Source organism: Malania oleifera, chromosome 9 (assembly GCF_029873635.1).
Source record: "Malania oleifera isolate guangnan ecotype guangnan chromosome 9, ASM2987363v1, whole genome shotgun sequence".
NCBI lineage: Eukaryota > Viridiplantae > Streptophyta > Magnoliopsida > Santalales > Ximeniaceae > Malania > Malania oleifera.
This window is the reverse complement of record NC_080425.1, coordinates 43820884-43838633: the sequence shown is the minus strand read 5'-3', so window position 1 is coordinate 43838633 and position 17750 is coordinate 43820884. Positions and strand designations below refer to the sequence as shown.

Genomic DNA, 17750 nt, shown 5'->3' with positions numbered 1-17750 from the left:
ACAAGACAAATAGGGATAAACAAAGGTAAATGGGGACCTAAAATAGTGCATTTTAAGGACTCATAACAACCCCCAACTTACACTTTGCTATTCCTTGAGCAAAGCGAAAACTAAAAACTCTAAGAAAACTAAGAAAATCCTATCTACTTCCTCTTTCACAGGAAACACGATTGCATTTACCATATGCAACAAGGCTATAAACCCCTAGGTTGATCCTAGTGGACGAGTTGTAGTCTCGTGAGGGTTTCCAGGGCGATACCCAAAAATACAAATATTAGTGCACATTAGATAAGATCACATGTAACACAATTATATTATTTTACATACAAGAATATAACCTAATTACAGATAAGCTCATTCATATATAACTCCATTATGCACACAACTCCGCAACAAACCACTTATGCAAGTCTTACAGTGTATAGCCATCATGAAAAGCATAATTCATAGAAAATCAACTAACAATTATAATTCAGAGTTAATATAGTCATATAATTTCAAGTATAGATAGGCAACATCACAAGGCATGTGTAAAGTGCATGATTTGTTACACTCGGGATAATCCTTGGATACCGATATAACAGTTGTATTGACTCAGCCTCATTGGTATACCCTAAAAAACACTCAAGAATATAGTTTCACTCTCACATGTGAGGAAGAATGTCATGATCAAGCATCCCACATATGTTGAAGAACTAACGCAAACCATGGAGTGAGTAGTCTCATAAGAATGAGATCCAACCTATTCATGAGGTGTCAAGTCCTTCACCCTAGCCCCTTCTCACCTACTTGTCACATCCAACCAAGACCACCCTAGATTGACCTATTCATAAACCAATAGTGAATAATTCATATGCAATGGACAACTGAAGAACCTTCATATGTGTAGAGGATGGTGTGTTGTGTCCCTAGATTGACTCTTTCGTATTTGGAGTAGGTATTCTACATTTTTTTCATTTCTCTTTATTTCTTCTTCTCATTCTTTTATGCATTTTATTTCTTTCATGGTTAGCTAGGACAATCATTACAAATTTTGAGTCATCTTCATACCTCCATTAAGAAATTAAGCTTGAAAAGAAGTCCATGAAATAAGTCTATCTCTAGGGGTGGCTTAATTTTCACGTCTTGAGTAAACTACAAGACCTAGGTTTATATCTCCCCACTAGACATCACCTCTAGGCTAACAAATGCAAGAATCGAGACTAGTAGGAAAAGAAAATCCAGAAAAAAGAAAGTTGAGTTCCATGAATTCAGAGTTTGACGTCAAAAACTCAAGAAATAAATGAAAGGCTCAACAGTACCTCACAAAGTGTCATAGTAGCCACTATTGTTCTCTCAATGCTCTCAAGGGATCCTAAGTGAAACAAATCATGTGCAAGTGCATCCTAGCCTTGTGAGATACTATGTGAATACAAACAATTATACAGTCATATTAACACGAATAAATCACTAGTCAACTCACATAAAATGAGACAACAATACATAGCTTATATCATATGAAACTATATATAAGTAACTCACTACATTGTTAGTGAGCATAATAAGGTCATATAAACAATAAGCCTATTTATGTGACATGTGGGTAATATAAGAGTATGTAAAGGGTATAACAAATGTTAACATGGCATAAAACAGGTAATGTCACTAAAATTTTTTCAAAAATTGTATCAGTTTTGTGCTTGAAATGTGCCATGTAGTGTTTTCCTATCCCCTACCCCCAACTTAAAACTTTTGTGTCCTCATTGAAGTGTAGAAAGAAAGAACCTGGAATGAAAGGGAGGGAAACACTGCATGGTGTTATAAAATCAACTAGTGCACCTGCATATGTGACAACCATAAAATCCTGAAATAAACATAGCATGCAATAATACCCTGAAGCACAAAAGATAGGGGAATAGCAAAAAAACCATGTAATTCTATTAAACCAAAGGCAATACAAATTACATAGGCCATCAAGAGAACAGGTACAACCTTTCTAAAAGCATGGTGAAATGTAAGAAAAGAAAATACAAAGAAAAGAAAAGGAACGAAATAGAAAGAAAGAAGACAATATACATATACAGAGAGTGCATTAAAAGATCCCAAGAACTAGGCTTGGCCTAATCCTAGTCAGTAGCACCCCTAACTAACCTATGACCTACTTTAAGGATCCAAAATGCTATTTTTTCTACAATGTACAACCTATGGACTCAAAGAAGAGAGAAAAATAAGAAACATAATTGGGTTGCCTCCCACAAGCGCTAATTTTACAATCTTCAGCCAGACGCAATGAATGCTCAGGCTGGATTCAACGGGGATCAATAGTAAGAACCTTCTCCACTAATCCCTCACTAGCCTACTTCACACATGTCCAAGGCCTTCTCTCTAGACTAGAGGCCAAGTCACAAATAGCAAAAATGTTCTCATACGGGTCCTCTAAGCTTGAGATGGAAGGACTATTAAGCTAAAGCTTGGTTGCATTTGTGAGAGGACGGTCGACCTTAACTTGGTTAAATGTGTCAATGATGGACTCAACATTAGCTTTCTTCTTAGACTTGGGGTTCGAGTAAAGAGTTGTGCGATATAGCATTGTAGGGATATAGTGGGGCAATGCTCCATCTGTAGAGACCCAAAGAATTATAATAATTAAATAATAAAATAAAGGAGAGGAAAAAGAAATTGTAAATGGGGTTATAGTAGGCATTCGTTGATGAAGCGTCTTATTGGGATCATTGATGGGGACACGTGTCTCGTCAAAGAGGAATTACCGAAAGGACTATTTCAAGGCCTAAAATTCATTGACGAAGGTTATGAATTCATCGATGAACTCTCTTCTTGACCTCATCGATGAAGTTACGTCTCTTGTCGACGAAGGCCAATGTATAAGTATGCCAAATTCGGATTTCAGTGTGGGAAATTTGCATGCAGCTCTGCCTCTCTCTAAATTTTTGCCCTTCTCACCTTCTCTCCAAGTTTCTGGCTCGGATTTTCACCAGTTCGACGATTCGAAGCCGCCATGCTATTCCTGGGAGGTTTCTCTTCATTTCTGCAGGAGTGGATCGCTGGTTAAGCTAATTTGGGAACCATCCCAAAATTTGAGTAAGTTAGTTAATTTTAGTATTATTGAGTAGTTGGTGTTTCTAGACCAAGGGGAATATGTTAGGAAAGGAAATACTGAAGTTTTGTCAGGGAAAATGTAAAGTTCAGGGTGTTGTGCTGGGAATACTGCAAGTGTAGGAATTAGGGGTTTTGTGGGCTTCTCAGTAAGTTAGGTAAGGGGATAAACTAAGTTAGAATCTTCCATGAAATTATTTATTATTTTATAGTATTAAATTTCAAGAAAATATGTATATTATATAATTATGTTTGGGAAATACTATTATGAACATGAATATGATTTAAATGTGCTTGATCAGAAAATATGATTTTGGAACAGATTTTACATTCAGGAGGTTACCCTAATTCTGTGTGGCATGAGTTTAATTTCCATATAAATGTGTATATCAAAATAGAATGTTTTTCCCAAATCAAGTATGATATGATAGTTTTCATGGAAATTATAAACAGTACAGGAATCATGTTTTTACATATTTAAATAGTATAGAAAAATTATGTTCAGTATATTATGCCAGCGTAGATGCCTTGTTTCATGTTATGTTATGCCGACGCAGATGCCGTGTTTCATGTTATGTTATGTCGGTGCAGATGCTGAGGTTCATGTTGGCGCAGATGCCATAATCAAGTATGATTAGACAGAATTTATGAAATATGTACATGGCAATTATTATTATGAAATATGAAACAACTATGTTCAGTATATGGAACTTATTATATGATATCAAAACCTGGATGGTATGGTTTAGTACAATTTCAGGAGCACGGTATTGTAGCTATATATTCAGAATTATGATAGTGCTACCACACGACCAGTAGTGTGGGAGATAGCGGTCGATGTGGCATTAGTGTTGTGACGCCCCTATTTTGTACCAATTTTTTTTCTTTAATAATAAATAATAATTAAATACTCACTCACCATCAACAAAATCCATAAATCGGCCACGTCAACAACCCTATTACCATTTATATGGCCCGACCCGCATTGGGTACTAGATAAAAAGTTATTTCATTATACAACCTAACAGCGGAAGACAATATATACATATTAGTTAGAATACAATACCCAGAGTATCAACATACATATATGTACATATCCATCACATACCCTAAAAATAACTCAATCCTAGGGAAATTACACCTTCGTAGTCCAAGAACTCACCTTGTGTGTCAAGGTCCTAGCTCCTTATTATCACGGAGCTCTATCACCTTGCTTATCCCTGTTCCTTGAAAAATTTAGATAATTTGGGTGAGACACATCTCAGTAAAAAGGAATAAATTATTTACAGTGTGTGGTCATAAGAGTTCAGTTATAACACACTTTACTTTTCAAATCAACATTTCATCTAATAAAAATACACTGATAAACATATTCTTATAATTGTATAGATATACAACACAAGCTTTTATAAGCTTTAAAATCATTTCTCAAATTCAGTCATTCCAACACATTTTTACCTGCGAAGTTCCTGCAAATTGGGAAGATTACCCACCCATACAGGTAGCTTCCCTCTGCCCTAACACGTTATGCAGCCAGGTATGACCACATCTGATACCCATTATGGCACTCACCTTACTCGGTAAGCCCTTAGGCGGAGAATTTCACTTCGCCTCAGTTATTTATATTATTAACTCACATGGTTCCATTTCTCAATTTTATCATTCCTTATTTCTCAGTTTCCATTCTTTCTTTCATTTCTCATTTTAACCAATTCTATGATTCTTTTACTTTCCGTTTCCATTTTACTTTCCGCTTATAAGTATCCTTGGTATCAAATACCAACATCACGTCTATAACTCATGGCCACCCTGAGGATCTTTCTTTCCATGCCATACTTTCTCCCATGGTAAAGGTTGTGTGGTCCGAAGGCTGGATCTAACCGCGGTTGGTTGACCCGGTTAGATCAAAATATCATATCATATATCGCGTCTGTAGTACGACTGGTCGGCCTATAATCCTGATTCGGACTCAGGGGACCCAAAAACCCTACAAAATGGCAAAGTCGACTGTCACACCACACACTCCAATATTTCATGTGGTTGTATTACACCACTAGTAATGGTACCGTGCTCAATATCATAACTGATTACGCGTCAAAACTGCATAATTGGGCACTTTAATCCGGTCTCTACGACTTATATTTTTAATTAAATGTCCAATTATGTCCAATATTTTAATAAAGTGCCAAATTTATCATTTTTGAGTTTATTGCATAATTTATGAATTTTTGGTAATTTTTTTGTCGGAGAGAAATTCCTGGGAATCAAAACCAGCACCTGTTTGTAATTTAGGTATAACTTTTCCATATGAGCTCCGATTGGAACAATTCAAATTTTTGGAGAAATAGAAAAGGATTATCTACAACTTCCGTATTTTGAGTTTTGAGAGAAACGGGCTATAAGAAGGTCAAATTTGGCTATGAACTCGGCGAGCAAAAATGAAGAAAAAAAAAAAGAATATATATATATATATATATATATAAAGTTAAGTTCTGATGTGACCTGCCCATGCAGCCCGGTCGGGTCACTTATCCGAATCCTAGGGCTCCACCCTCCCCTTTTTATTCCTTCTCTGCTTCCCCTTGCGCAGACAGCCCCTGCGGGCTTCTCCTTTTCCTTCCCTCCTTCTTCCTTTCTCTTTTGTTTTGTTTTTCCCTGTTTCCTCTTGGATTATTCTCGTCTCCCTTCTCTGTTTATCTCCCAGTCTTTTTTTTTTTTCTCTCTTCTTTTCTCTCTTACTTAACTTTCTTCTTTGTCTCCCTCTTTCTAATCTCAGCCTCACCGCAGCTCCCCTATGCTCTTCCTCTACCCTAAACCACCAGCCCCTCCTACCATACTAGTAGTTTTCCACAGCAACCTGAACACCAACAGCTTTCTTCTCCGGCCAAGCACAGCCATTCCGAGCCACCAACCACTGACATTTGAGGAGACACAACAGACCAGTCGACAACAAGTACTCCAGCTCCATGGCTAGTTCCACCTGCTACTCAGCACCAAACATAGCTGCAATCTTCCTTGAGCTCCTCTGCAACTCCTGCCACAGTAGAGCAATCTCCAACCTTCTCCGCCGAACCTCCTTGCTGCTGCCATACCACCAACACTAAAGCACACCAGGCCAACATTCAGCAGTTCTGCATAGCTTCCCAGCCATCTGTTCCCCACAACAGGCCCCTGCTCTCTCACTCAAAAAATGAGCAACTCGGAAGCTATCCCAAGTATAGGAGTTACGTCGTGTAATATTTAGCCCAAGGGCTTGATCGTCTCCTCAGGAAATGCATTTTAATATCAAATTTCACATTTGTCCAATCGAAAATAAAAAGGGTGCTGAACTCAGTTCAGATTCGAGACCTCAAGATTGTTCAATTTCACTTTTAACGAATTAAATAACACGTAAATTGAAATCCTAAAACTAGCATGCACTGAATTAAAGAATACTAATGGAAACTCTAGACTGCTTAAGGAAACACTGAAACATGCATTAATTAAAGATGGCAACCTAGCACATGGAATTAAAAATACACAATGGAAAGTTAATCAAACACACACACGCGCAATAAAAAATGAACCTTCAATGAAATTAAGAACTCGAAACAAAATCACAATTTAAACATAACCATGAACTTGAATGAAAAATTAACATTCAAAAGACAATGAAATAGGATAAAAACACGAGCTTAATTAGAACCGACCCTAAACTAAGTTAAGCTTTGACAAAAAAAAAAAACTTAATTTTTGCAGGAACAGATTCTTAACTTTGTGCAACAGGATAACGAGACATTTCGGGCTTGCTGGGAGCTATTTAAGGATTTGCTAAGTACTTGCCCACATCACGGGTTTGACTCATGGAGGTTAGCTGATTATTTTTATATTGCTTTTATCCCTGATTGCAAGTATTTTGTCCAGACCATGTGCAATGGAGAACTCTTTAGCAAGGATCTAGATAAGGTATTATCTTTCTTTGATTAACTAGCTTAAATGTCCCACAATGGAACACACGATACACTCAAGCACCCATGACTGCACACCCTATCAGCACAATCAGTGGTAGAGATGCATACGAACCACCGTATTACCCAAACAACCCTCTACCTCAATATCAGCCACAACAAATCCCTCAGAGCTATACGCCGTTAGACCTGTTTGAGGAAAGCATGACACAGATGGTGAGCATGCTCCAGCAATTCATGCAAATTCAAGTCGATCATCAAAATGAATTACAGGACACCATTAATGCGATAAGCACGCAGTTGGACATTTTAGAACAAGAGGAATCACTTGCAGAACATCACACTAGCCCTCAAGAGTACCAGCAACAACAACAACAAATGCACGATGTCCTCTTTGATACAGCAGAGACCACCATCACTTTAAGAAGCGAGAAAGAAGTTCCCCAATCTGAAATGTTCATCGCCGGACAACCAGTTGTCCCAGCACCGAAAGTTACGGCTAAAATTGATGAATTCAAAGAAAAATCAGAGGAAACGGGCCCAGAAGCAGAACAGTTAGTTAATAAGGAGACTGATACCAAAATAGAGTACCAACCTGTGGTACCTCACTCTTAGAGCTCAGAAACCATGGAACCATCACTCCCGCCGGAATCAGATGTCACAGAGCCTAATGTAGAGATAGACCCTTGTAGTAGTGAGATGATATGTACACCTGATAAAGAGGGTGGCCAGACTGGTGAGAGCCTCATTTTCAAGGAACCAGGTAAAACTTTTAATGTTAATGCTTCTGAAGAACTACACGTAATTGCTTCAATAACTTCCCATCACACATTAGTTCGTAAAGCATCAAATTTCTTGGACACGATGTTGAATAAAGACCCTTTCTTGTCAACACACGAGGGCCGATCTGCACACATATTGTTTGGTATTTTGATATGCATTAATTCATTTGAGGCTAATTTTCGTGCAGGTATGAAGACTGATCCACTGTGGCGGCTCAATTTTGGAGACCCGCCCGTGCAATATATAGACCTGCGACCACTAGACAAAATTCCTCTTGAGCCTCCGCCAGACAATTGTGATGTTTTTCTTTCCCTTCTTTTCCTTTTATTTTACCTTATTTTACTTTTAGTTAGTTTTCAGGTCTATTTTCTCGTAGTTCAGTCTTTTTTTTCCATTACCCCATCACTCAGGTACGCTTTACTTTTCCCGTGCACAGTCCTTTCTATTTCCCCTATGCTTTCACATTGAGGACAATGTTCTACTTTAGTTGGGAGGGGGGGGGGTAAGCATTCACATGTAAGACTGTGCACGTACACATACCGGGTTTTATATTATCAAAAAAAAAAAAAACAAAACAAAAAAAATCAAAAAGAAAGAGAGAAAGAAAGAAAGAGAACTGAAGAATTACATTGCATTGTGTCATGCTTAACACTGCATATACCTTTCACATACTCGCGTATAACTTAAGAATGACACACTTGAGTCAATCATGTGTAGTTTCTCTTTATATGATCTTATGACTCCATGAAGAATTGATTGGTAGTACAATCGTGTTAATATGACTATATAATTTCTTGTATTTACATAGTATCTCACGAGGTTTAATAAACACATTCATGTGATTCATTGCACTTAGGGTTTCCTGTGAGCACTGAGAGAACACCCGTGACGACTATGACACCTTGTGAGGTATTGTTGAGTCAATTATCATTCTTTTGAGTTTTTGACGTCAGCTCAGAGTTCATGAAACCTAACTTTCCTTTTTTTTTTTCTTTTTTTTTTTTGGATTTCCTTTATGCAAGCCTAGAGGTGACACCTAGTGGAGAGATAGAAACCTAAGTCTTGTAACTTACTCAAGATGTGAAGGCTGAGCCACCCCTAGAGATAAACTTAGTCATAGACCATTACTTGAGCTCAAATCCCATTGAATTTTTGAAGATTACAAAAGAAGTGTAAAGATTGTCCTAATTGATCAAGAAAAGACAGAAAATGAAGAATGAGCAGAAGAAAGAACAAGAAATACACATGCGCTTGAAATGAAATGCTAATGCTGACTCCACATAAATATCACAAAAAAGTCAAGGACACGACACATGTTTTCCACGTATGAAGATGCTTCAACCGGTTAATGCCTTAGATGGATTTACTGTAGTAACCGGGAAAAAAAAATAATAATAAAATTTAATTTAAAAATAATATATAATAATAATAAAATAATAAAATAAAATAAATTAATTAAATTAACAAGTAAAATGAATAGCATGATAAGGAACAAATATATATATATATATATATATATATATATAAATATTAAAGCATGTATATATATATATGTGTGTGTGTGTGTGTGTGTGTGTGTGTGTATATATATATATAAAGTATAAAAGCTTCTTCAAGCAGCTACACTTTAATAAATGTTTACTATTATATATATATATATATATATAATAACACAAGCTTCTTTAAGAAGCTTTGAAAGTAAAATCCAAATTGAATTGGATTTTTTGGTGGGTATGAGTTCATTCTCTCTCTCTCTCCTACGACTCTCTCTCTCTTTGATTCCGGGCTAGTTTTACGCCGGATCGACAAACCGAAGCCACCACGACGCTCCTGACGAAGTTCTCTACAAGTCTGCCAGAGCGGATCGTTAGGGAAACGAAGTTGGATTTCATCCTAAATCCAAGGTAAGGCTTTATATTCAATATTTGGATTTTTGACAGTTGAAGAAAGTGATATACGCGTAAAAATACTGAACTTTATTACTGAAAATTTTCAGTTGCAAGGTGTTGATTGGGAACGTTGGGAATCATCTCTAAGTTGAGGTAAGACTTTTTTAAGTCGAATTTGATTTAGTGGTAGTTATAGAAAATGTTGTACGTACGAAAATACTAAACTTTAATTCTACGAGTTTTCATTTTCAGGGTGTTGAGTTGAGAACCTTGTGGGTACGGGGAAGATTTTCTTAGGGGCTTTTCAGGAATCAGGTAAGGGAATAAACTAAGCTAGTTTCGTTTTGAGAAAATGTATGTATATATATGTAGCATTTGGTTTCAGGGAAAAATAAATATATTTATATATATATATGATTTATATTTGGAAAATACTGTTTAAATGATGATATGTTGAATACGTAGAAAATTTTTTTAGTGTGGCATGAGTATAAAAATGTTGTGAAATACTATTTTTTTTGGGAATGGGGACGATATGGATTTCTATGATGGAAAACCGGCATATGGGCTAAGATATTTTTATATGTATATGTGATTTGCCGGTGTATGGACCGTGCTATGTAGATGAAATTTGCCGGCATACGGGCCGTGCTATGTGGTTTGCCAGCGTACGGGCTGTGCTATGTGATTTGCCGGTGTACGGGCCGTGCTATGTTAAAATGTGTAATATCGGCGTACGGGCCGATGATTTTCATGATACACGTATATATGTGAAATGATATGATTGATGTGAAAATAAATGATATGAGATATTTATGTATCACGATTTTAGTATATGTATATGATATCAGAACCGGGTTGGCTTGGTCTACCCTAGCACTTGCACGGTACCGTTGCTATGTGTCCATGGTCCTCGTGATCATGATATCTGTGTTAACGCCGCTGTACGGAGTGGTGTGAGATTGGATGGTCGATGTGGTTATTTTCGAGAAGTGTGCTGTTATCGCCTCTGGTGTACGGACCAGTCTGGGTAGACCCATCGGACCTACAGACTACTGTTTGACTTGGAAGTGTCGGCCAACCATTGTTAGGTCCCGCCTTCGGGCCACACAACCCAGTCATGTGGGGGTAATACATAACAACAGCCAGCTAACCTACCAGGATTGTTTTATGTTATTATTAGTGTATGAGATGAGATATGTTTATGAAAATGCAGTATATTCTGCTATGTGTTGATATGCATATGTTTTCCCATATTTGATAAACAGTATTGAATATATTATGTATGGTATATGTAGAACACAGAATACTCATGTTGCCACACACTGGTATTAGTTTATTTCCCTTACTGAGAGGTGTCTCATCCCTAAATCTTATACATTTTTCAGGAGCCCCTGATAGGAGAGCGGAAAAAGCCCTGCTGATCTAGATCAGTTGTTTGCCCTCTTTGGAAGGGTAAGTTTTTGGTAGGGACAGTTAGGTTTTGTGGGGGATTGTCCCTAGATTTCATTTTTGAGATGTATATACTGTGAGATAGTAATTGTAGTGACTTTAGTATGTGTTATGCACATTATGATGAGATGTATATGATTTTATACTTTCTGCTGCGTAGGCTTCTGCTGTATGTTTTGTTATATCCCTGGTGCCCACGGGCCCAGGTGGATTGTGACCTGCTGAGTTGGAATCTATGATGTGATGATAATTTATTTATATAAAAAATATATATATATGTGAAAAAGGAGCAGGTCGTTACATTCACGATAAGTTTGTGAATAAGTTGATCTAGGGTGGTCTCGATTGGATGTGGTGAGTAGGTTAGAAGATGCTAGGGTGAAGGACCCGACGCCTCACAAATAGGTTAGATCCTTTCCAGACTAGTCCACTCCATATACTTAGGGTTTGTTCCTTTTAATATGTGGGATGTTTGATCACGACACTCCTCCTCACATATGACGAGTGAGCCCATTTCTTTCTTTTTGAGTGTTTTTCAGGGTATGCCAGTTAGGCCAAGTCTAAGCGACCGTTCTGTAGGTGTCCACTGGTATCCTAGGTGTACTAAGTTACACTCATCACACACACCTCGAGAGTTTATTTGTCTATACTTGCACTTATATGACTGCATTAACTCTGAAATGTGCCACTGATTAACTTCTTGTGAGTGTATTGCTCTTAAATGACATATAAACGATGAAACTTGCATGAGTGACGTGCTTCGAAGTTGTGTGTATTGAATATGAACGAGCCCTGTGTGAAATTCAGTTATATTCTTGTATGCGAAATGGTATGGTTGTGTCACATATGCATTGAATTCATGATCACTGGAGTTTGTAGTTGTAGGCACTACCCTAAAATTTATTCACGCCATTTGCTAGAGACTAGCAAAACGTTAGTTGGGGGGTATGATTACGCGTCAAAACTGCGTAATTGGGCACTTTAATCCGGTCTCTACGGCTTATATTTTTAATTAAATGTCTAATTACGTCCAATATTTTAATAAAGTTCCGAATTTATAATTTTTGAGTTTTATTGCATAATTTATAAATTTTTGGTAATTTTTTTATCGCAGAGAAATTCCCGGGAATCAAAACCGGCACTTGTTTGTAATTCACACAAAACTTTTCCGTCTGAGCTCCGATTGAGACAATTCAAATTTCTAAAGAAAGAAGAAAAGATTATATGCAACTTCCATTTTTTGAATTTTGAGAGAAACGGGCTCGAAGAAGGACAAATTTGGCTGTGAACATGGAGAGCAAAAATGAAGAAAAAAAAAAGAAAAAAAATATATATAAAGTTAAGTTCTAATGTGACCCGCACATGCAGCCGGCTCGGGTCACTTATCCGGATCCTAGGGCTCCACCCTCCCCTTTTTATTCCTTCTCTTCTTCCCTTTGTGCAGACAGCCCCTGCGGGCTTCTCCTCTTTCTTCCCTCCTTCTTCCTTTCTCTTTTCTTTTGTTTTTCCCTGTTTCCTCTTGGATTATTCTTGTCTCCCTTCTCTATTTATCTCCCTGTCTTTTTTTTTTTCCTCTCTTCTTTTCTCTCTTACTCAGCTTTCTTCTTTGTCTCTCTCTTTCTAATCTTAGCCTTGCCGCAACTCCCCTCTGCTCTTCCTTTGCCCCGAATCACCAGCTCCTCCTGCCATACCAGTAGTTTTCCATAGCAACCTGAACACCAGCAGCCTTCTTCTCTAGCCAAGCACAGCCATTTCGAGCCACCAACAACTGAAATTCGAGGAGACACACCAGCCCATCTAACAACAAGTACTCCAGCTCCACGGCTAGTTCCATATGCTACTCTGCACCAGACAAAACTGCAGTCTTCCCCGAGCTCCTCTACAATTTTGGCCATAGCAGAGCAATCTCCAGCCTTCTCCGCCGAACCTCCTTGCTACTGCCATACCACCAACACTTGAGCAATAACCATCCATCAGGGTTCACTACCACATACCCGCAATCATTATGAGGTACTGGCATTTCATCAATCATATTTCATTATATCTCAATTCAGTTCAATATAAATATTCTCATCATTTTTTTGTGCACACTCCATCATCTCATAATAGTATATATCATATTTCACGTATTTCCACATTTCTTAAAATACTCATATGAGTCATTTGTACAATCTTATTTTTCATGCAAATAATTTCTACTCACATATAAATTCCATATTTCATTATTTTCCACTAATCACATCAATCATCTTCATTTCAATATTTTCTCAGAAAATACCCATCGTTATATTTCACATTTTTCAACACATGTCATGTGCCACACAGTTTTCATATAATATTCATAATATATTACTTTCACACTCCAAAACATTACAATTTAATATTACTCAAATGCCACACAATTTATCTAATATTTACATCATAATAATTTCCAAACAAAATACCATATGCTCATTTTCACATATTAATTCAAATAGTAGTTCTAAAAATACTGTTATAATTTATTCCGCTTACTTGACTTACTGAGAGTCTCATTAACACCCAGATCCTACACCCTTGGCTCTCGAAACTCAAATCCTGCAATTCGCATTTTTCCCAGATTAATAAACTCATTTCCCCAAAATAATGCTCATCTAACCTTCCCTAGGCTCCATACACCTCGAATTAACATTTAAACAAACATTTAACGCCCCCACTTAACTTTCTGAATTATGCCTGCGAAAATTACACCTGCGGTGCTCACCCAGGCCCTAAATTCTGAAAATCCTATTTCAACTTCAGATGCTTAATATTCTAATATTTCTAAATCAACCCTAATTAATTAAAAATAAGCACCTTAATAACCTCCATATCCCACATTTGGGATTTTGCCTACGACGACCCTACGAGAATTTCGCTCCGCTAAACTCGTAGAGAATCATCCCTAAATTCTTGTGGTGGTGTCCGATCGTCAATTGGGCTTATAATTTGCAAGAAATTAAGGAAAAAGGAGAAATTGGCTTACCCTAAGAGATATGCCTACGTCGCTCTTACCGCCAATCTACTCCAGTAGAAAAAACGACAGTGGAGAATGGAGTCTAACAGTATCTTTTGATTTTTTATTGGACGAAAATCCATCACGAAACTGAGGAGAGAGGGAGAGAGAACGAGAGGGGAGAGGGTACAGTGGTGGCTGCGTAAAGATCTCTCTTCAACTCTTTCTTTGTTTTTTTGTTTGGTATCCTCCTGAACCTTCAGGAGGATGGAAGATTAATAATTCATATTAATAATAATATATTTTATTAATAAAAATAAAATAAATTTTTATAATTATTATTATTTTTCTTTTTTTAAATAAATTTAACTTAATTAATTAATTAATTTTTTATTTATTATTATTTTTTGGGAATCACTCCACTAATCTTGTATAGTCATTTTTGGGGTTATTACAAGTGTAGAGTAGAGTAGTTCCCCTGGCAGTCCTGGGACCAGGTAGGGGCGGACTCATCATACTTATAGACTTACGTTTGATTTAGCATGGTCAGCTAACCATTGGTAGGTCCCACCTTTGGGATGCACAACCAAGTCATGTGGGGGTAAGACATGACATCAACTAGCTATCCATTCTAGGTGTGTTTCAATATTGTACAATTATATAAGATGATTTTCATGTTTGTAATTTAGTACGTTATATTATGTTATAAGAAATCATGTTTTATTCAAATATGATATCAATAGTTTTACCAGTTATGATGTATGTACTGATATTATGTATAACACAAAAACACTCATGTTGCCACACACTGATATTAGTTTATTTCCCTTACTTAGAGGTGTCTCACCCCAGCTATATATAAATATTTTAGGGAATCCAGGTAGAGGAGCATATAAAGCTCCGCGGCAGTAGAGTCCGACTGAGCTACCCTATCAAAAGGGTGAGTGGTAGAGCTAGGGTTGGATTTATTTTTGGGAAGTGACCCTAGGCTACTTTTGGTCTTTTTGGTGGATTATTGTATGTATATACTAGTTTTAGTAAGACTCCGGTATTGTGATTGGTTGGATGACATGTATGTGATTACGTTTCGTGCTGCTTAGGTATCAAAGTTGCGTTTGTGGTATATCCCTGGTACCCATGGGTCAAGGTTGATTATTTTATTTAGTTGAATAGGATATTAGGCTTATTATATTAAATTTTATTATTGAAAAAAGTATGGTAAATTAGGCAGGTCGTTACACCATCATTGAAGAAGGTGGGCATTACAAGATTACTTATCGGATTGAAGAAAAAAGGGTTGCATGGGTCAACACTGGGCTCTATCCCTATCTTCTCTTTACCCATACCTACATCCAATTTTTTTTCGACCTTTTTGTCTACCTTCCTACCACTTCTAAGGATGATCACAGCTTGGGCTTGCTCATGATATGTCAAATGGCTAGGAACCAGATCACTCTCTACCCTTTGTTGTCCTTTTGGGTCGACGAGGGACTGACTCAACAACTTCTCCTTCTCCCGCCTACTCAAGGATATATCTAGTTGGCCCATGGTTGGCTCAAGCTTTGCTATGGACTGCGAGTGGGAATGGAGCAATTGTCGATTAATCTAATGATCAACCTTGATGCCCTTAAGGGCCTTCAATACCATCTTCTAGAAAGAATCATATTGGGGTTAAGGAGATGGATGTTGATATGATGAAGGTCTAGGGGCAGATACGGGAGGATTTTGGGCATTTTGGTATATGTGAGGAGGTGGAGCAGTAGGTGATATATGAGGTCTTTGTGCTTGAAAACCGAGAGCTTGTGGCCTCTAGGAGAAGTTAGGATGCTGATTCCTCCTAGAATTGTACGTATTTGAATATGGGTCATTAAATGGCCTATTGTACCAATTATGGGTAGCCTTAACTTTCTCCTACACAAACTCAAGTTGGGAAAGTGCATAGGGTCAATTGTAGCAAGTGTGTGAAGGATCACAACAGATGGCACATACCTCTGTACACACTGCTGGCTGTGGTTGCTGTCCTAAGGACAAGACCTGGTCTAACTTTTGAACTATTATGTGTAGTGTGGGGCGCTAGGTCATGGCCTGCGGCTAGCTCATAGGATCCCTTAGATATGGAAGTGGAAGGCTAGGTTGGTTTATGAGCAGCAACTGCATGCTGCTGAGAATCCCGGCCTCATTCTTGTGTTTGGTGCGGAAAGTACCTTCATAAGAAGCATCTAACATTGACCTATCTCATTCAGCCAATCCTTCGTAGAAGGTCTGAACCAATTGCCACCTAAGGACCTAATGGTGTGGACATTTATGTAATAAGTCCTTAAAATGCTCCCAGGTCTCGAAAAACAGTTCCCCATCCAATTGTGGGAAACTAGTGATTTCCCTTCGTAGTTGATTAGTCTTCCCAATTGGGAAGTACTCTTTTAAAAACTCATGTTGCATGGGGGCCTAGTTGGTCACCAAGTTCGGCTATAAGAATGTTAGCCAATATTTGGCCTTATACTTCTTAGAGAACATGAAAAACCTTAAGCGAAGGGCATCATCATCAAAATTATGGATGCAGATGGTGGAACAAATTTCAAGAAACTCATCAAGATGCTTATATGAATTTTCTATTGAATTTTCATAGAAATTGGGAAGCATCGAGATGGTGGAAGTCTTGATTTCAAATTGCACTGCCTTAACATCTGAGAACCGGATGCAAGACGGCAAGGTGTATGCATAAGGAGTGAAATAGTCCTGCAGAGGCCGAAAAGGTTGCTCCCTCGCCGCAGGTCAATGGGAGGCATGGGGGTTTGGATATTGAATTTGATTAGGGTAAGTCGGAACCAGTTGACCTTTGGTCATGACTTAAGGTTCAAAGGACTCGACTAACTCTGGACCTAAAAGTGGATTTCCTAACCAACCTATGGGATTTCTCCATCTCGGGGCCTATAGGCACTAAGTTGTGGCCCAAAGAACGCAAACCTAGCATACACAATTATAGCACACAATCAAGACTTCAGCATATAAAACAAAGAAAAAAAATAAAAATGAAGAAAAACAAAGCAATAATACTCTAAACTAGAAATTGGTTAATAACCATGACCTAGTCCCCGGCAACGACGCCAAAATTTGGTAGGCTCGCCAAGGCTTGGGTCCCTAACTACCAAAAATAATATTTATAAACCTAACTGTTCCCAAGTTCTGTAGAAAGTGGGGAAGTTGGGTATCGATCCACAGAGACTCAAGCCCAGTTATCAGCAACTTGTAGATTAGTTTACTATAACTTTGTGTAAAAAGAAAGAGTGTAAAGGTAGGGTTTTTCTAACAATCCTAATGAAAGAATGTAAAATCTAAATTATCCCTACTGCTCAGTTTATAAACTAGACTTAGGATGTCATGTGCATAAACTATGTTTGGTCAGCTATCCGTATGAGGTTATACGGTGAAAGGTACCATTCAAAGGTATAAGGTAGCAAGGGTGCACCAATTGTCCGGAGCACAATCGGGAACCAGAGTATACACTATCTCAGTGACCATGCAAAAACTTTTTAGTATTCATAGCCTACTACCTATATCTAACTAAATCAATAGTAGTGCTATCCTATCTAAGATTTCATCACAGCCAAACCA

At 37.7% G+C, this 17750-nt stretch overlaps 1 non-coding gene across 1 annotated transcript; it reads left to right on the top strand.

Moving 5' to 3' along the window:
* Positions 1 to 16422: 16422 nt before the first annotated feature.
* Positions 16423 to 16528, top strand: LOC131165112 (small nucleolar RNA R71). Its single transcript, XR_009139434.1, has one exon. It is a non-coding gene; the product is annotated as a small nucleolar RNA R71 (small nucleolar RNA).
* The last annotated feature ends 1222 nt before the right edge of the window (positions 16529 to 17750 follow it).